The sequence below is a fragment of the Rhincodon typus genome, chromosome 28, assembly GCF_021869965.1.
Source record: "Rhincodon typus isolate 14 chromosome 28, sRhiTyp1.1, whole genome shotgun sequence".
Lineage (NCBI taxonomy): Eukaryota > Metazoa > Chordata > Chondrichthyes > Orectolobiformes > Rhincodontidae > Rhincodon > Rhincodon typus.
The window spans coordinates 28046237-28068201 of NC_063359.1; positions in this window are offsets into that span (position 1 = coordinate 28046237).

Here is a 21965-nt window from a genome sequence, read left to right on the forward strand (position 1 = left end):
AACTTGAGCACCTTTGTCACCATCGTACAGCCTGCCTAACTGTTTTACCTTGACATTGACATTGACATTGCCCACAGGGGCTGGTTAGTTTTCATATGTATGTATGTCAGGTTTATCTCTCCAACACTACTCTCAATCCTTGACTGCTTACTCACCGTCAACTCTTAGATCAGATATAACCGCTTTTAGTTCAGCATTATGAAGACTAAATAAATGAATTGCTTGAAATCACTACATGTTACAATTCTCCACCTCTGATTCCATTATCCTTCCTAGGCCACTCTCCCAGATACAGTCTTCAGCAAAACATTAAGGCTTGCATTCCCTCCATCCCCCAGGTTATCACTTCTATTTTTGAACATTACCCGTCTCTGTTCCTATCATGGAAATCTACCAAGTTCATCGCCTCCACATTCAGCTACTTCAAATGCTAGTCACATATTCACCTAAAATTAAAACTTGCCCTGAGCATCCTCTCTCACAATTTAATTCTGTTTGAGAACAGAGAGCCAATTTGTTCAGAATCATAGAGAAACCCAAGGAATTTGCATCAGGCATCCTTTTATGTGATATCCACACTTTCAAAATCGTTCTGAAGAAGAGTCACTGGACCTGAAATGATAACTCTGCTTTCCCTCCACAAATGCTGCCAGACCTGCTGAGCTTTTCCACCAATTGCTTTTTTTTCCAAAATAGTCATTGTACATGCTTTGAATGAAGTGAGCCAAGTACCCAAGGAATGACAGTATCTGCTGGAATATTCCTTTTCACAATCCTAGCCTGGATAGCACCCAATTCTGGGGGATAAGGTTTCAGTTCATTTTCACTTTGCTGACTTTCCTAGTTCATTGCTATCCTGGGTCCTTCTCCACCAAGCGAGTGATGCCCTGACTCTGGGGGTTTGGTACTCTGGCAGACTGCAGTGGGTGATCTGTCTGTTGTATGGCTGGACTACCTAGGTGATCCCTACAACCTGGGGAAAAATTAAAATCCTCTAGACCCCTGTCTCTGACTTCCTTGCTACATTTGCAGAAGCTGTTAATGTCTGAAGTGCCAAGCGAGAGTAGAAGCATGTGAGCACATCATACAGATATACTGATGGATTAAGACTACCAACTCTGGTTGGAGGTAGTTCTGAACATTTGATCATGTGATACTGTCTCAAAGAATGGTTGTGTTGGATGTTGTGGGTGGGTGGCATAACCAGGTCTTTCTAGGTGGATGACCTGAAAGGGACTGAACTACCTTCTGAATTTGCACTTATCTTGTGATTTGAAAAAAACTCCTTTATAATTGCCGGCAAGAAATGCTAGATATTTTATTGAGGAAATGCTTGGTTCTTTGAGCTGTGGTTTTTGGTTTCACCTCTGTTAACACTACAGCTACTCAGCCTGCAGTGAATGAGTGTCAGTGGCAGTGCACAGCAGTTTGCCTGCACAACCACAGAAACCCTGCAGGATCCGAAAGTAAAAGTGCAACATACTACAGGGGAAGAGAATTCTGATTAGATTGCTCTACATGGACTGGGTAGGAAATTCCCTGTGTTTATTAACCATGATTTATGACTGTGCGAAAAGGTCATTCAAAACCCTCACAATTTACTCCAGCCAATGAGAATCTTGGTCTAATCCAAAATCAGTGCTGAATTAAACTGAGCTCAGTCAGGGTACCAGCAGGAACCGATAACTGACTCAGAATTCAACAAAATTAAGTGATAGCTCCCAGTCCTGATCACTAATTCACGAACTCACGTGGAAAGAAAATAAAATTTTCATCCTTATTTTCAAATTGCTCCTTGCCTTAACGCTCCACTGCCTACCTTACTTAGCTTGCAAACTACATTAGCCTGCTCTCTCTCCATGGATGCTGCCTGACTCACCGTGATTTCCAGCATTTTTGTTTTCAGGTCAAAACTAACCCCACCTGATTATGTAATGGCATTTTACCTCAAGGGTAAGTTTGGAAATCTGCCATTCTTCAATAAAATAGCTTTCAAGAAACAGATCACTCAAAATGTCTGCTTAAAATGTACATTTGGGACTGTCTTTTACAGGTTAGCTTTTAAAAGCAAGAGTAGAATATTTCCTACTAACTGAAAGGGCCGGAACTCACATCACGTCAGCCAAACTTGCCAGGTCAAGTTAGTCAGACCCAGCTGGGTAAATCACAATTCACCTGATCTGCTAACACTTAGTCATTTTCTGTCATGAATTATTCATAACTCTTATTACTAGGTATCTTCGGGAAAACATCTTAAAACAACTACTTAAATCTCACAGATTTAAATTAATTTCATTCTAATTTAAATAATCAGAATTTTGGTTTAATTCTCAATTTGTATCAAACATGTGAAGCGTAAGGTAAATTATTGAACCATAGAATTCATAAGATTGTGAAGATATTGTTGCAACTAAAAAGCCATAAATTCCTCCCTTCTGCTATTCTGAAATTTTCACTCATCGCGATTTCAGCACTTGTGAAATAAGTGTAAGTGATGAAAGGCTGAAGCGCCATCAGTTTCGGAATCTGTGAGATTAAATGATACCACAAATCATCAGACTGAGGGTGGTGCTCTTCCCAAATAAAAGAAATGCTAAATCCCAGCATTTTACATTAACAACCGGTGATACAGGATTTAGATCTTTCACTGATGCATCAAGAGCTACCTTAGTTCCCAGTGTCCACAGAAAAAGTGTGAGCTCTGTGAAAATCACAATCCTATCCCTGTGTCAGTTCTTCAGACTAGCACAGGAGTCATAAATGACAGAATTCCAAGCTCAAACTTCTAATGTTACATCTGAAGTTTAGAATAGAAGACATGTAGTCATATTTCTGAAACTGACCACATACACAATCAAATTCTGCACCTCAAAGTGTCTGGAGTTTGTAGGAAAAGACACTATTGACCAAAATTAACATGAAATCTGAAACACTCCAACAAGTTTACCTGGTTAAACAAGAATTCTGCATTACTTTGTTTAAAATATATGTTACTCATGAACTAAAGGAATCTACAAACCAACAAGTGGTAAAATAATTGACCTTTGTAGGAATACAATCCTTTTTTCATTTAGTCTAATTCCTTCAAAAGGGGCCAGACTGGAACAACTACATTTGCCAGATAATTAACAGCAGCAACTTCTTTCTGTCCCATATTTTCATCTCAAATCAAAGAAGTTCATTTTAATTCCAACAAAACCTTCTAATCTATCAAAACTTTGTCAACTATTCATCTAGAGGGCCAGATGGCCTAGTCCTGCTCCTATTTATTACATTCTTATGTTCTTATGTTCACCGCAACAACTGAGAAACAAACAAATGATAGTCATTTTCATGATTTTTTTTGATAAAGTGTCATTGCAGGATTCAAGCACTCAGACTATTTTTACCTATAAGCCTAAAGTGAAAAGATTCTTGTGTTAGAACATAGCATAATTATGCATCATTAGCATCAGATATCCAATGAATGATCGTTCTGTTGAGGTTGCACACTGTGACAGCCTCTCTAGTGTATTGTCTCCCCTTACCCCATCCTCCACAGTAACTGGACCAACAAGAATTAGTATTGCCAAGCAGTGCATTAAGCAAAGCAAAATCACGATCTTCTGTCCAAAACTGAGGAGGTGGTCTGAATCCTAGGCTACTGTAATTTGCACACAATTACAATTTTAAGCCAGTAGTTCCCTCTGTGCATGTTAAATAGGAACAGTTGGAAGTTGACACTTGAAGCATAATCAAAATTATTTTAATTTTGTATAACCAGCAGCAGTAGCTGAATTTCAAATCCAAATTCTCCACTTCTGGTTTAAATTAATTTACCTTCTCAAAATAGTCAATGGAAAAACTTTATTATTGAAGCAATCTTAAACACAACAATTTCTAAATGGAGCCTGCTCAATGCCACCTGCACTTAAATCAGCTGCAACTAACCCCACTGAAAGGAATTCATTTTTACACTGAGCAAAATTTTCATGCAGTGATCTATTTGCTTTATGATAACCAGTTTTCTGTTGTATTCCCTACCAAAAATAGTATGGTACTTTTACAAATTACACATATAATCGAGAGGGAAATGCTGAATGAAATTAAAAATAGCACACCAATCCATATTAAAAACTGGACAGGTAAAACTGAGCAAGCATTTTCAAAATAGATATCAACTGTTCAATGCGGCAACATATCTGTTCAATATGCCCTACCTATATACAGAAGGATTTGGATCAATAGCTCCTTCTCATTACATTTTGCTCTTAATAAAATTTAAAGCAAAATCTCAAGTAAATGGATAATAGAAGAATGAGTTGCAGTAGGTTAACAATATGATAATACATCCAGCTATTTGGCTACATTCTGTACAAGAAACCTAAGTGTAAGACTTATTAAGTATCATAAAAAAAACTCCACTATAATAGTGTATTTCATGAAGAGTTATCATACCATATTATTTGCATGCTGTGGTAGTCTGAAAATTCTATGGGTTTGCCCTGAAAACTTCACTTCTAGCCCGTACAGTACACTCAGCAAATTTGGTGTGACTCTTCTGTATTTAGAGGCCACCAACAAATACCAGCACACTTGCCATTACTCTCACAGGTCTGGTGACCCCTCTGCAAGCTTTTCAGAAACAGTGTCACCCCAGGGGAAAACGATGTTATCATTATATAAATTTTCTCAGCTAGTAAATGTTTAAAAATCATGATGAACCTTTGAGACAATGTAGACGCAATGGACTGCAAAGTGTCGGGGAGAGACATTAAAATCAATAAATTTGCAAACCCTATCCCAGCCTGCTGCAACGGTGTCTACTTCAGTTTTAATTCCAGTAACATATATATTACCAATATGTTAATGAGGTTCTATTTCTCAGATTTTTACAAGTATTTAAATATTGCGATATTCAAACAGGTTTCCTCAGGGTTTAGGAAACCCTGTAGCTAAAGGAAGGTGTTAACAAACAGATCCATTAAGTTAGTTTCTTTTAGAGTATTACTGGTGAACCAGGAACAGCAGGTGTATTTCCTTTAGTTCCTCAAAACATATCAACTACTTGATACCTAGCCTCATGATCTGACAACCCAGCATTTGCTATACATATGCTCCTCAACCAGAAATACCTACCTCTGTTTCCTCCCAGCCTCCCAGTAAATAATAGGGCCATTATACCTGTAGCATGTGGTTTTCCCACCCCCAGAAAGGCAATAAATCAAATCCTGACTAGCTCTTCTTGGGATCACTTTGTTGACTCGAGTTTGAAAACCAATATAATTAGCTATTTTTAATAAAATGCATGAAGCTTCTTTAGTATTGTATCAGTTCTACTTTAAAACATATATTACACATACAGCCTTTTTCACAGACACAGTTCCCATTTCCAACTTAGTAACTTGCATTATTCTTTAGTGTAGATGAAACCTGTCCAATGGGCACACCCTTTAGACATTACATTTACTGGCAAATAAGAGTTACACTTGAATGAGATTTCTGAAAACACAAATAAAAATGGTAAATCCGCGTGCCTTTTGTAAATCTACTATATATTTAGATTTCCCTTCTTTAAAGCTCCCACATTCACCGTATGTGATTGAAACTGAATGCTGCTGACTGCATGATTTGCCTGCCTGTATACTTAAAACTAAATCACACTTAGCTAAGAAATTTTACAAACTGGACAGGAACATATTTGTACCACAATCCAATCAATCAACAATTCTGAATGTTAATCTATGGTAAGCAGCCAACAAAAGTACATAATTGAGACAGTGTTGAGAAATTAGATTAGATTAGATTTTATTGTACTCAAGTGCAGAGATACAGGAGTGAAGAGAAAAATGTACAATGTCACTATTCCCAGTGCCAAATGCCAGGGGACCTTCCTCACGGCCCCATTGGGCTCACTCTTCCTGCACTGAGCTCGATTTCTGACCGTGAAAGCCCCAAGCCACTGCCACACTCCGGTCTGCAATGAGCCATGATGCCAGCAACAGCCGAAGAACCTGTTTTGGGCATCAAGCTGCTGCCATGTTCGGGAGCCAAGGAAGTGACAATACTGTTGCTGCCACCGCCTCCATGACTGAGCTCTCTTCAGAAGGTAAGCAAGTGGTAAAAAATAAATAACCTAAAAAACTAGGAAAGGAAAAATGAGAAAAGAAGAAGAAAAAGAAAAGCGGACAGAGTGGATGAGCCTACTTCAACGCCACCATCTTTGGTGATTCAAATCCAAAATATTCTGTTGTCTCCATGTGACATTTACAAATGAGTCTGATTATTTCATAACTGAGTTTTAAAGCCCAGCCAAAAGAATTAGGAAACATTATATGTTCAATGGGACCTTGCATAAAACTGACTGGTTAGCGCTGGCAGGAGAGGTCCTGCCATTGTTCTGAAAATGGTGTGGAAAGGGATGCCCACTTCAGGACTCCATGGGGCCAAGGCTGCATCACATCAGTGCCAGGATGTCACATCCAACAGCTGTCAGTAGATGACTGGACATAAAGCTCAGCAACACCACTTGGAGCAGTGGCCAATACACCTTCTGGAGGAGTAGGGAGCAGCATGCAACAGCTCCTTCACCATCAGGTAGGTCCCTTGCCACCCCTAGCCTGCCCTAGAGAGGTAGAAAGTCCACCTATCATATTTGGATTGTTTTACATCAAAATAAACAATAAGTGTTCTGGTGCGCCATCCTTGTAGTAGGAATGACTTCATGCAAGGATTCAAGGAGATCCTTGATTGAAAAATACTCCCAATTGCATGAAGAGTTCCCAAGTCAGAGGTAATACGGATAGAAGCAAGACTATGTTTTATGACTGTATATTACTAGAGGAAAGTGTCATTCACCAGGAGCTGATGTAGCATCTTGGAACCTAATTCCTCGTCATCTTTCTTCATGAAGTCTGTACAATGCTCCTGAAAAATGAAGAAGTCTTACATTTCCCACAGCAGCTATTCTAAAGGGTTCTGTAACAGAATTTTATAACATGTAATATACTAAACTAGAGACATAATAGCAAGTGGACAGACAATATCCAAAGTTATCTCAGTTAGAATAATTATACACAAAACTTTTGTCAAAACATTCCAGGCATTCGAATCCAGATTTCACAGCTGGAAGAATAGTATCTAATTCAGGATCCAAAACAGTCCCTAACAATATATTTCTATGTAATTGTAAATTTTAATTATTATTTTTTGTTACTGTAGTACATAGCAAAAAACTGTTGACATTCAAGTTTTACGCATTTGAGAAAGGAAATTAGCTAAGGAGGAATTGCTGGAGTCAAGGTCGGATAGGATAAAGAAAGAACTTGAATATATTGAGTACATTCATAAACTCAGGGTACCCTAAAACATTTTACAGCCAATTAAGTATTTTTGAAATTTATCACTGTTCTCCTGTAGGATGTTCAGCAGCCAATATGCAAACAGCAAGGCCCTACAAACAGTAGTAAGATAAATAATTAGACAACTTTTTCTAATGGTGCTGGTTAGATAACGAATGTTGGAGAGCATTGTTCTGATTGGAATCTTTTACAGCCAACTGAACAAGGAAACAGGGATCTGAACACAAGAATGCAACAACATAAGAAATAGGAGCAGGTGTAGGCCCACCATTAAGATACACCCCAGGCCTCAACTTTTCTTTTTTGCCAGCTCCTCACAGCCTTCAATTCTCCAATATTTTAAAAATCTATCTTCCTTCTCTTTGAATACCTTCAGTGATCGAGCCTCCACAGCTCTGTGGGGTAAAGAATTCCAGACATTCACTATCTTCTGAAAGAAAAAATTCCTTTACATCTCAGTTTTAAATGAATATCCCCTTCTTCTACATCCCTAGTGAGAGATACTGCCTCCCCCCCCCAGCAGAAACATCTTCTTAATGTCTACCCTGTCAAATCCCCTTGGAATCCTCTATTTTTTTCCAATAAGGTCACCCTTCATTCTTACATACTGTAAGGGGTCTTGCTTAGTCAACCCACTTCATCCCAGGAATCAACTTAGTGAATCTCTTTTGAACAACGTTTAATGTCAAGACATCCTTTTTTAAATACTATGACGAAAACTGTACACGGTACTCCAGGTGTGACTTTACTAATACCTAGTAGAGTTGTAATAAACTTCCCTATTTTCGAGCTGAACCCTCAAGCACAAAAGGCCAAACTTGCTGAATCTGCATGCTAGCTTATTTCATGCATTAGAACACCAACATCCCTCTGTGCTGCATTTCATTCGAATCTTTCCAATTTGAATAATAGTCTGCCTTTTGATTCTTCTACCAAAGTGAATGATCTCAAACTAAACTACAATCCTGCTGAGTTGTAGTCCATTCACTCAATCTATCTGTATCTCTCACAGATTTCTTATGTTCTTATCACAACATGCCTTCTATCTATTGTCAGCAAATGTGGATACATTACAGTCTTCTCTCTCCTCCAATCTGTAAATAATTGAGGCCCTAGAACTGTTGCTTATGGCACTCCACTCGTTACATCTTTCCAACCTGAAAAGACCCATTAATCCCGACTCTCTGTCTTCTATGTGTTAACCAATCCTCAATCCACGCTATTACATTGCCACGATACTGTGACCTCCTAACTTGTACAATAACTTTTTTTGTGGCATATTATTGAATGGCCTTCTGGAAATCCAAATACACTAGATCAACTGTCTTCCTTGATCAACTCTGCTTGTTATATTCCCAAGAACTCTAACAAATTTGTCAAACATGACTTCCCTTTCACAAAACCATGATGACTCTGCTTTACTTCACATCTTACTCAAAATGCAGCACTCCAACAATGCAGCACTTCCTTCTTATTGGAATCTTATATCTATCTCTATAGTAGGGCATGAAGCCATGACTACTACTCAGAGATTAGAGTTCTGTTGCGGAGTCAAAGCTGATAAGGGTGCCAAACTACTTCTTTTCAAACCTTTTTGGACTATACTGCTTATATTCACTACCATAATACAGACAGTTCTTTATTTAGTTTTTCAGTTACTTGGAGTCATACTGTAATCCTCAGTACTAATGTTACATAGTGGCATAAATGAAGAAGCCACTCAAGCTGTAACAAGCATAAACATACAGTTGTTTGTCAGCAGAATGGAATGCTTCCCTGCGTATACAACTCACCACAGTACTCCTGATACAGAATGCCAATATCAGGGACAACCAGCCTGTTAAAGGCAAGTGTCAATGCTTTTCTCCTGGCAAAATTTTGTGGTTCAGCAGACTAACTGAGCTTCAATGCCTGCACAATATGGACCTGCACCACACATCCTTTCCACCCAATCCCATTCCACCCAATGGTAATCAGATCATACTGGTCCTGCACTCAATATTGTACTATATTACGGGTGGGGTTGGTTTAGCTCAGTTGGCTGGACAGTTGGGTTGTAAAGCAGTGTGACGCCAACAGTGTGGGCTTAATTCCCATCACTGCCTGAGGTTACCTTGAAGGACTCTCCTTCTCAACCTCTCCCCTTGCCTGAGGTATGGTGGCCCTCAGTTTAAATCACCACTAGTTGCCTCTCTGTAATGAGAGAGTAGCCCTATGGTCTGGTAAGACTATGGCAACTCCCATATTACCATTCTCCTCTCAATGAATTGCAGACATGTTGGTTCCAATATGGTTTCCTACCTCCAAACCCACTGATCCCAGCATTAATACCTCTGACCGAATTGTTCTCCTACATAAAATTTAGGAACTCTTACAAGGGTTTTTTGCAGGTATGGATAATATCAGGCAGCATCAGGACCCTGGAAGTATAAACTCTTGATCAATACTCTTTTCTTAAGAAGTGAAATTCCAGTAGCACTTCAAAATATTACTTTAATTAGATATTCTGCTGGAGTCATATCTCCCTGGACATAGTCATCCCAATTTGAGTTAAAGCAATTCGGAAATGATTTTTTCAATTTTCAGGGAAAGGATAAATATTTCACAAAATAGCACATTGCTGAAATGATCATAGGACAACAAATTCTCATTTATGAAAAGACCGTATCTTGCTATTTTTGTGCTTTTTAAAACTGTGAACTAAAATGCAAAGGAATTGTCTGAAACCCAGGGAATTACAACTATGGACGCATGTTTTGAAAGTAAGGAATTTGATATTTTTTGTGAATCCTGTTTGTGTAGCTGTGTGTTCCAGCTATGTGCAGATGAACTGGAGCAAAGGGATTGTTTACAAGTTGATTGGTTGTGGACTACGGACCAGTTATCACTGACAAAGGTCCTCTGTCTGTCAATTACTATGTAATTGGTTGTCGAACAGCTGAACGGCTTGGGCAGAGAGAGCTTTGTCAGACCAGAAGAGAAACTAACAGATCCAAAGCAGCCAAAATTTCTATCTCTCTTGGTTCTGTGCAGTGGAGTTGCAAGTTGTGACTTTGAAATAGATAAGACCTTTCATAAGAGATACGCTTAAACACACATACCAACAGATTCAAGATCAGCTTCTTCCTGGCTGTTATTCTAAATGGACCTCTCAAATTTCAGATTTAATGTTGACCTCATCTTTGTTGACCTTCTCTGCAGCTATAACATGGTATTCCTCATTCTGTTCTATTTACCCTTATGTACTCAGTATGGTAATGATCTACCTGTACTGCACACAAAACAAAACTTTTCACTGTACCTAGGTACATGTGACAATAATAAATCAAATTTTTAAAAAAACAGCCACCTGTGCTTTGTGCAAACTGGAAGCTTTCAGAGAAAGGGAAGCCATGGAGAAACCTTCAGATCAGCCAGAATCAACTCAACAGATCTTGTGGATGAAGACCACAAAACTGTTTTTCCCAGGGTTCTCATCACACATGTTTTTTATTTCCCCATTTATGTCTCTGTATAAATTTGCAACAGGAGGAGGGTTAAGAGGAGAAAAGACATCTAGAGTTTTAATTTGTAGAGTTTTCTTAATTTACTTTAGTTGCTCACTTGTAGATAGAATCTAATTACCTGTATTAAATTGTGTTTTTTGTTAAGTACAGAAACCCGGTCTGTGCTTCTGTCAACCTGGGTCTGAAATCAGGTGGCTTAGGAATTTTGCATTTTTCTTTCAAAAATTTTAACTTTTATGATTCCTCAGGGAATAGCAAGGCTTGAGTCCCAGTGTATTTCCCCAGTGAGCCATGACATTTACCACCAACACTTTGAACTTTGGGGATCAACTCAACTCATCAGCATTTTCTTCTTCAGCTTTTATTTTACCCTCTGGGTTCTACACAGATGGACAAAAATGCTGAATACAAGAGGAGGAAGAGAATCTTATAAATGTGATACTCAGGAAAGGGATAACAGCTCAGGCAGATCATAACTTCTACATCTGATTCCCAGGTCTTTTTCACATTTCACCTATCACTTCACAGTTCTCTTTCTTTGGTAGTTCTATTGTGGATGCGTTACTTCATACAGATATGCAATAAGCTCAGTGGGTGTAGAGAAATCAGGTTCTTTTAAAATGTTTAATTGTTTCAACATTTACTTTTTTAAAAATTAATTCAACATTTGCACAGATCGGATGCATTTAACAATATAAACATTAAAACAAACACACAAAACATTCCATTATGTGCATAAACCGCTCTAAGCAAATGAACCGTGGAGTTTTAATAATGATGCCAATAACCTTATATCAGTTGCGAAAAAGCATCAATTTAAATTCTGCTAAAGTGTTTTTAGTATCAGAGTCATACTCTTCCAAATAGGGAATGGTGGTATATTAGTATACTAGTGACGTATTCTTTATGATGTTGGGCTGGTGACACAAAATCCTGAGTCATGACAATAAATCTTGCCATTTGCTGTATATTATCAGAAAAATAATGGCCAAGAAATCAGCCAAAATTGTTGTAAATACTCAACTAAGTCAGACATGCCCTTCAAGGCAGGTGAGGAAAGCAATTACGCTGGCTTCAGAGTCACAAAATGTGGCTGGTTCATGTCCTCTGAATTCAAAAGGTTTGCTACCTCAACTCCTGAGAATGACTTTAAAAATTAAGTGGATTACCCAATGTAGCTGAAAAATTCAGCTCTGGAGGATCTCTGTTCCTTCACCTCTGGGCATTCCAAAAATAGGTAACTGGCCTGGGCCCCAATGTATCCCCAGTTCTACCATGGACAAGCATCCACACACACAGTATGTTAAACTTAAATTGCCAGGGGGATATCACCATTCTTTCAGATGGAAGTTAACTTTGTTCATTTCCAGCAGGCCCACTCGAAATGAGCTGAATCACCTTATAGTCAGTACAAATTATTACATCCTAGCAATTCTAAGATGCACCAGTTGCCCTAGCATTTGTAATTGCATTGTCCCAGAGGATGCTCTCTCATTACAGAGAGATGACTGGTGGTGAGTTTAACCTAATGGTCACCATGCATTGGGCAAGGGGCGAGGTCAAGAAGGCAGGACCTTTATGGTGACCTCAGCCAGTGTGGAAATTGAACCTGCCTGTTGGTGTCATTCTGCATCATAAGCCAGCCGTCCAACCAACTGAACTAACTGATTCCCATCCTAGTATTTCTACAGTGATGTCAGAATTTCCTGTAACTTCTGCAACTCAGGCCTCAGTTCAAGTTTGTATGCCAGATAAACTGTGGCAAAGAGTCAGCCATATACTTTCCACTCTTGCAATACTCTTGCCAATAAACTGTTCACAATATACTGCATTTTCTTCTAAATTCCTCCTCCTTTTCTCTTCTCCTTACAAAAAGCAGCAGTACATTTTGAGGTATGGTACCTGGTCCAACTGGCTGTTCTGTGTATGTGAACTGGACAGCTACTGACTGAGTTGGCAAAATGCTCGATAACCCACAGATTCAGAATTAAAGTAACTGCCAAAAGAATCCAAGGTGAGAATAAGGACAGGGTTTGTTATACAACAACTTGTTACTGGGCTGTTAATGGATTGCCAGTTGAAGTAGATTCAATAATAAATTTCAAGGGGAACTGGAAAAATATTTGAAGGAATATGAGATAAAAGCAGAAGAGTAGGAACAACTGGAATGCTTAATCAAAGTGCCAAAATGGGCACAATGAGAAAAATAGCCTTCTATACTGCATTGTTCTCTGATTATCAGCTAAGGTTTGCTGAGAGGATTCAGAATCAAACGAGACTCTAATAGTATTTTAAATTGTACATGATTCTAATGAAAGACCATTGACCAGAAATGCTAACTTAGTTATTTTTTTCCACTGATACTGCCATTTCAACAGAACATTTCAGCATTTTCTGTTTTCAGTTCAAGTATTATTTTCACCAGTTCCTGGTATTTGTGAATTGCTGGCAATGCCAGCATTTGTTGTCAGTCCTAGTTGCCTTTAAGAAAGTGGTGCTAAGCTGCTTTCTTGCAACATTGTAGCCTCTGGGGTGTAAGTAACATCCACAGAGCAATTAGGAATGGAGTTCAATGATTTTAACCAAACTACACGGAAGGAATGGTTATACAAGGTGGAATCTTATTGGAGTCTGGACGATGGGGGCTATAGCGAGATGTGTGGCAAAACTGGGCAAGAATTGTGACATGGCTCAAATTGACATCAGGAGCAACTCACACCATCTTTTCATGTTTTTCACAAGCGGCATGGCAAGACTGTTGCTAGGCAGTGGCGAGTTGTCAATTGCTCGTTAAATACCTTGTCTACAGTTCAACTCACCTCATTATTATTATTTAGTCTCCCGTCTTACCAAGATTGCCAAAAAGCTCAACATTGGGAAAACTCAACAAGGAAACCAGAGCGAACACCTGCTGGATTCAGCTCACTGTTTGTTCCAACCAACCTCCACCTCCATGATGGAAACTGGGCACCAACATCTCAGGGCACCATCCATGGGCACCAGTCACATGCACCTTACATTGCCGGATATTGCCAGTATCTGAGAAATAGTATGGAACATCAGCAATCCACTTACAGGACAATATTGCAATTCAACGCAGCAACTCAAGCTACACTGGAGATATTACTATAATGCTGCAGCAAGGACCAAGTGCTCAGGGACATGCACCCAGCTCACAGACTAGGCCAGATTGTAGCTCTGGGGTCTTTACTGGCTGCTACACAACCCATTCTGAGCTTACCGAGATGCTGACATCATCTCAGCCTTGTGTTGTCTTACCTTGCATTTTTATGCTTTCCCTCACTCCCAGAGTTACTGGGCTCATATTACCTCTACTCTTGTAGCCATTTTATTTATATGGTGGACTGCCAACTTTATGATCAATGGTAAACTCCTCGAGGAAGTTGATGGTGAAAATTCAGCAATCACAATGGCATTGTGTGTCAAAGGGAGATGGTTAAATTCCCTCTTGTTAGCAATAGTCACTTCCTGGTCCTTTCCTGGCACAAATATCACTTACTGTTAATCAGCCCAGGCCTGAATTGTGTCCAGGTCTTGCTGTATGCCAGCACATGCTGTTCCATTATCTAAGAAGTTGCAAATGGTACTGAACATCCCAACTTCTGCTTAAGGATAACCTTTGGTGGAAGAGTTAAACAGGTTTGGGCATTGGCCAGTACCCAAGGAACTCCTCCAGTGATGTCCTGGAGCTGAGTAGATTGACCTCCAACAACAACCATAAAAATTGCTCATTTGTGTGAGGTGAAAGTGTTCCCTCTCATTCCCATTGCATACTTATTTTTCAATATACACACGTATACTTCACTTGTCAGCAATCTCAGTATGAATCCTAGCAGGTTTTCCCCTCTCCCTGTGCATGAAAATTGAGGCCAAATATAAAGTCTCCACTACTACGTCAACTGAGATTAACCAAGTCAGATCAGACCAAGGGCTTTGTATTGCTTAGTGCTTTATTATGCATTTAACTAGAGGCTTATCAATCTGTAGGAGTATTATTTCTCTGCTCACAAAATAATTCAGTTTCTTTTCTTCAAAGATTTCTCCATTGAATTATGTCATCAATAGTAACTATTTTGAAAATAATTGTCATGTGACCTGAAATCCACCAATAATCACTGACGACATTAAAACATTGACACTAACCACTGAAGCCAATCATCAAAGTATACATAGAAGCCCAAACTAACTAAGGAGCAAGCCTTCAGCTAAGAAAGAAGGAAGATGAGAATAATCGCATTCATAGAACTGCTACAGTACAGGTGTTGGCCGCTCACGTCTGTACCGGGCTCTCCAAAGGGCATTACGATTTAGTGCCATTCACCTGTCTTTTTCCCATACCTCTGCACATTATTTCCATTCAAATAACCATCCTATGCCCTTAATTCCTCTACTGACTCGGCCTCTGCCACACTTACAGACAGTATATTCCACCCAAACTGTTCTTTGTGTGTAAAAGCTGTTTTATTAATATCATATTTTCCGCATTTGCAAATTACTTCAAATCTGTGCCCTCTCATTCTTGATTCTTTATAAGCAGATACAGTTTCTCCCGATCTACTCCATCCAGACCTCTCATGACATTGAAGATTTCAATCAGATCTCATCTCAGCCCTCTTCAAGGTGAACAGTCCCAATCACATTAATCTATCCTCAAAACTGAAGTTTCTCATCTTTGGAATAATTTTTACAATTGTCTTCTGTGCTGTCCAGAATATGTTCATATCCTTCTTATCGTTTGGTGTCCAGAACCACACAAAATATTCCAGTGGTCTAACATGTGTCTGTTTAAGTTCACTATAACCTCCTTGCACTTGTAAATAAAACTCAGAATACTGCATGCTTTGCTAACTGCTTTCTCTACTTGTCTTTCTACCTTTCGCGATCTATGTGTCTATGTTCCCAAGTCCCTTCTCTCTTGCCTTTAGAAGACTTTGGGATACTCCTTCATGTTGGCCACCAGTCTTTTCCTGTATCCCTTCCTTACTTCTCCAATTTGCTTTTTCACCTCCCCTCTGAACCTTCTGTATTCCTCTTGGTTCTCAAACAGCAGCAGAAATAAACCATTCAGCCCATCGAGCCTTGTCTACCATCCACTGAGATCACCAAGGTTGATCTTAAGTCCACCTTCTTTCTGCTCCTCATATTCCTCGAATCCTTTATTGGTCAAAAATCTAACTTAGTTTTGATCCAGTTTCCATATGACAGATGTTAGACTAACAAGCCCATAGTTTCTTCTCTCTGACTCCCTCCATTCTTAAATACTTTTGCAACAGGGATATTTGTTAAATTTGCATCAGTTTTCCAAAGTGCATTCAATGTCAACCTTTACTTCCTAACACACATGGAGGTGTAGACAAAGGTAGAAAGGGCAAAAGCTCTAAGAATTTTTTCCATTTTACTTTTTCCATTTTCTGCTTAAAATGAAACAGAGCTTGTATATGACGCTTATGACCCAGGCAGCACTAGAAGGATGAAGGGGGGATCTGATTGAAATTTATAGAATCCTGAGAGGCCTGGATAGAGTGGACATGAAAAAGATGGTTCCACTAATAGGAGAGACTAGGACCTGAGGGGACAGCCTCAGAGTGAAGGGACAGCCCTTTAGAGCTGAGATGGGTAGGAATTTCTTCATCCAGAAGGTTGTTAATCTGTGGAACTCATTGCCGCACAGGGTTGCGGAGTGCAAGTCATTGAGTATATTTAAGATGGAGATAAATAGGTTCTTAATGGGTAAGGGGATTGAGGGTTACAGGGAGAAGGCAGGAGAATGGGGTTAAACAAATGGCGGAGCAAACTTGAAGGTCCAAATGGCTTAATTCTGCTCCTATGTCTTATGGTCTTAAGGGATCTCACTGGGCATGCAGCTTTGGAAGCTATTTGGGAACTTCCTGAGTTTAATCCTGCCAAAGTTCAATACATAACTAACTTATTTTAGTGATTCACTTCATAAAAATAAAATCTGCCCAAAACACAACTGTGTTCTTTGGTTGAATTAGTACATTTTCCATACTGCCTGCAGTAATTTTTATAGCATACTGATCATTTCTAACTAAATTGTAGATCAGCAGAAATATGCAAAAAGAAACAAGAACATGCCTTGCATTGCAAATAGCAATTTATGTTCCAACCCCACTTGAATCTTTAAGTCATAAAACAAATGTGGGGCAACAGCCTTATACTCAAACCAGCACAACTTTCAAGGTCAGCGGAGGCTCCAGGCTCAAGGACTGGAGAAATCTCTAAAGGAACATGTAATAAAAACCAAGGGAGCATTACACATCTACTTAATAAGCAAATAATTAACAATAATGAGAAATTATATGTAGGTAAACTGCACCAACAGTTGTCTTGGAAAAACCTTTCACCAGTTCGGGCTGCCTGTGAAACTGCAACTAAACATTTCAAAGCATGCAATTGTTGCATATTCCCTCAATTTGCAAAGAAAAATGGTACATGGTTAAAAGCGAGTTACAAAATTGGTCACTTTCTGTTTAGATCATTGTGGTTTTAAGTTATCATTCAGTAATTATTGAGCACCATTCAACAGACAAGAAGTACGAAGCTTAGGTATTTTCACTGATATCATTCCCGAACAGGTTATTCTTTTCATTGGCTAAAGGTTGATATCTAACTGCACAGAAAGATAAACAAGTTTTTTAGTTCAACAAAATTTTCCAGACCTGTACTGTGGAAGTGCCCAGAGTCATTTCAGCAGCATAACGTACAAAGTAGCACTGATTGAATGAATCTAAATCCTTAAATTCTCCACCGTATTTTAGAAACCACAAAACAACACCAGTCACAGTTTTGTTTGCATATAAATTCTGTCGGGCTATCACAGGTACAATATTGCATTTCTTTTGTCAATTGTAAGATATACATTATTTTTAATCAACCCTTTGGGGCATGGTATGATACACCTGCTTAGTAGGTGAGACTTACCCCAGGTTTTCTGGTTCAGCGTGTTGGATAAGAAATCATGGAATCCCTACAGTGTGGGAAGAAATCATTTGGCTCATTGAGCCAACACTGATCCCCTGAAGAGCATCCCACCCAGACCCAGCCCTCTACCGTATCCTGTAACCCCACATTTACCAAGGCTAATTCATCTAGCCTACACATCCCTAAACACTATGGACAATTTCAGTATGGCATCTTTGGACTGTGGGAGGAAACCAGAGCACCTGGAGAAAACCCACACAGACACGGGGAGAACGTGCAAATTCCACACAGTCAGTCGCCCGAGGCTGGAATCAAACCCAGGTCCCCAGTGCTGTGAGGCAGCAGTGCTAACCACTGAGCCAATATGCCACCGCAATGAAATATGGGATTTTACAGTGGACTAGAATAAGTTAACTGTAAGCTAGACAGAAGACATTGTGGAAAGCGGCTCTCTGAGGTAAATAGGTTACTATACTCAAGTTCCATCTGCAGTTAGAAAGAATGAACAGAATGACATTCCAGCTACAATGAAGACCAATCGGGGGCTAAGTTACGGTTGAGACCATAAAAGGGAGAAGGATTTGGAGAAATCAAAGGAATTCGACAATTGCTATCTATTTATGGTAAAACTATTTGGAATTGGACAAGTTTCACAAGCAATTTCAAGTAAGGAAATTGGAATGCCAACTTGGCAGATCTGAACTGTATAAAAAGCAGCCCAGGAAACTGCTGATTTTAACAGTAACTCCAAGATTAACAACTGTGGAGAAGTACCCTATTTCAGGAGATGTGGTGAAGACGCCGAGAGAAGAGTTCCAGCCTCTCCCTGATAATAACATTTGGGGTTGGCTACAGAACCCAGGATAATAAAGGACAGTTTTTGAGATATCTCTAGTAGTTAAATGTGTGTATCTTTTACCAAAATACTTAATAAATTAAGTTTTGTAGAGCTCTAAGTGTCTCCGCTTTCATTTACGTACATACTGTTGTCCCACAGAGATGGGCAACAAGTAGGGACAATACCGTTGCGCTATCAGAGCCCTAGGTATATACGATATGCTTATATTCTATAATTATCTAATTGTCTTATTTATAATGAATATAGAACTAAAAATACTTCTCAGAAGATCAAAAGAAAACATTTTCATGTTTGCAAATGACAATACAAAATAATTGCATAAAAGCTATCACAATTATCCATCAATGTTGTTAAATTCTTTGGATATTATAATTATACCAAAGGAAATACAATCTTGCATACTATACTTACGCAAAGCTTTTAATTCGTTGCCTAAAATTAACCAAACAATATCTCACCACATTCACCACAAATAATGGAGTTAGAATCAATTAATCCTAGGGTTGCATAGCTCACAATGATCTCTCCTAACACAGCCAATTTTGGAAAGAATAAATCTAACGTATTATTACTACAGCTATAGTACGAAACTGAATTGAAATCCTAGTAAGGAAACTACAGTTCAGATTTACACATTGCCCCGTAGTGAAGTAGTGTTACTATTGTAGAATGACTAGTAATAAAAACAATAATAGATGGATTTTCAATTTTTAAATATTGGCCACTGCAATTAACAATTAAGATAATTGTTACTGTAAACCTCAAAACAGAAGTTCAACACAAAACAAGTCTCTACAGAATGCCAAACTATTCCTATGTATTGATCTCTTTGAAAATGTAGCTAGTTTTATAGGCTATCTGAATAAGAGAGATATGGGAAGTGTATAATTTCCCCATTGATATAATTTTAATATTTTAGAATAAGATTCCAAAATTATCAATTCAGGATTAAATAGCTGGACTAAAATACTGAAGATGCAGAACTGACCCAGATTGCTAGGCTATGGATTCTAACAATAGCTAATAACTGTTTACTATAGTAATCCTCAGTTATAAATCATTTTTTAGATAATTCAAACTTGGTTTTGCAGAAAAAAGACACATTTTGTTGAAGCTTTTCATCTTGCACTCATCAGGACAATTGTCATTTTCCCTTCATACAGTATAAGTGTTAGTTTTCCCTTTAATGATATTCTTGCAAATTATCCTGATGAGTGCAAGGCAAAGAAATTCAACAATATGTGCTGTTTTTCAACATTACTTCTCAGCTACTACAAGGTATCTTAAACCATTTAATTGGGCAGAAGTTAAAAATGGAAATGGAGTGAAGAAGAGAGAGATGAAGATAAAAACAAACATATTTCAAAAGAAAGTTACAAAAGACAGCATCATAATGATGAAAAGAGTAGCCAATCATTAATGGTGGCTCAGAGGATGTGGACATTAGTGAGTGAGCAGAGAAACAAATGCCGCACCTTTCAAAGCGGATGTAAGGCTCGAAAAGAGCACAGAAACATGGCAGGATTGGTGAATGAAGTGATGCAAAGGCAAACATAAAGTTGAGGTGGTTTGGGAACCTATTCAATCCTAATGAAGACATGGGTGATAGAAATCCAGGACTTTGTGCTATTAAGGATACAGTCTATATGGCGTATTGAGGGGCTTGACGGCCTATTCCAGTTCTTATGTTCTATTAGTTTTTAAACAACAATGAGGTGAGATAATAATACTTTATCTATGGAACAAGTGTTGTTGGGTAAATCCAACTTATATTCAATCAAATTTGCACACACCTGGTTGGCACAAGTTACTCTATTTCAGAAGTACAGGTATGACCTCTGATTATTGATAAAAATATTGAAAACATTGTGCTGTCAAAGGCCTTCTTTTCCTGCAGTTTTTACGTAGGTGTGTTACACAAGTTAGTTGTAACAGCATGTAGTTTTATCCACCTCTTTCCTTCAGGTTTGAAGTACTCCACAACACGATCATCTGACTGCTTCAGATGGTCAGATGATCTACGGTACTTTTCTAAGCAACAGTTCTTTCTTATAATGCCCAGTGACATCAAGTTTAATGTATGATAATTACTGCAATGGCATGATTTCAGAGACTATTGATACCTGAACTTTTAAAATGATAGCATGCTCGTTAGTTATTTTGGATGACAACTCTAAGGACAAAAGGGGTCTCAGAGGTGTTGATAATCTCCCAAAATCATCTAACTTTTAAAGTGGCATTGTTATTCAAAAATTGATTCATCCCAATGTAAACACGTTACTAGATAGAGAACCACAATTTCTTATCTGGCTACTTACACAACTGATAGCATTGGGGTTCCACTGTAATGACCATCTTTGCTTGCTGTAAGTTATGTAAGTTGTGCAGCAACTAGTAGACTTTGTAATAGTTTTAGTTGACAACATAAGTATCATGGAATACTACACCATATCCAAACGTTAAGTAAATGTGTCAATGCAAGACACAAAAAGACCAGAAAAAGCAGAATCATTCTTTTAGGGAATGTTATCACCTTCTTGCCTTCTTTCCTGCCTTCTCTGTCATAGTTCGATATGAAAAGTTGCCTGGGTTTTGCAATCATAATGACAGAGAAACTGACAGCAACTTCTGGAGTCTGCATGAGTCCAGTCAATATAGAAATGATTCTCCAGAGGATGTTCCAATGAGATCCCCTCACGTTGTGATCAAATGGAAATCTAAGAATGATGCGAATTTCCACTGTTACAGTCACAATCTCATACTAAAAAGTTGTAAATCTAAAGCCTCTTGAATGAGTTGTGACTGTCATTTTTAGCAACACACTAACACCATATTTACTAATGAACATTCCCTTTAGCTCTGAAACAATAACTTTATATTTGTTGAATGTCTAATTTCCCATTATGATGATTGTCACAGCTCAATGAGGTGGTGCACTGGAAATCAAGCCCCACTGCTTCCAGAAGTGTCACAAATGTGAAACATTTTCATCAAACTATTCAAATTCCCAGTATATCCAACTGACAAACTCAGGTTAAAAGAAGACGCTCATCAGGTTTCTGTACTTGACAAGAAACAACTGTTTATTCCAAACTGTTTTAATTAATGGCAAAAAAGAAACACAACTTGCTAAATTACATTCCTCTGTTACTTAAACTCTACCCCTTTCTAAATTCCCCTCTTCACAATGAGACACACAAGGATAGACGAGACATAGCTATTAAGGGTGAGAAACAAAAATCAGGAAAACATAGTTTGATAGCACTAATCTGAATCACAGAAATAATCTGAGATAAC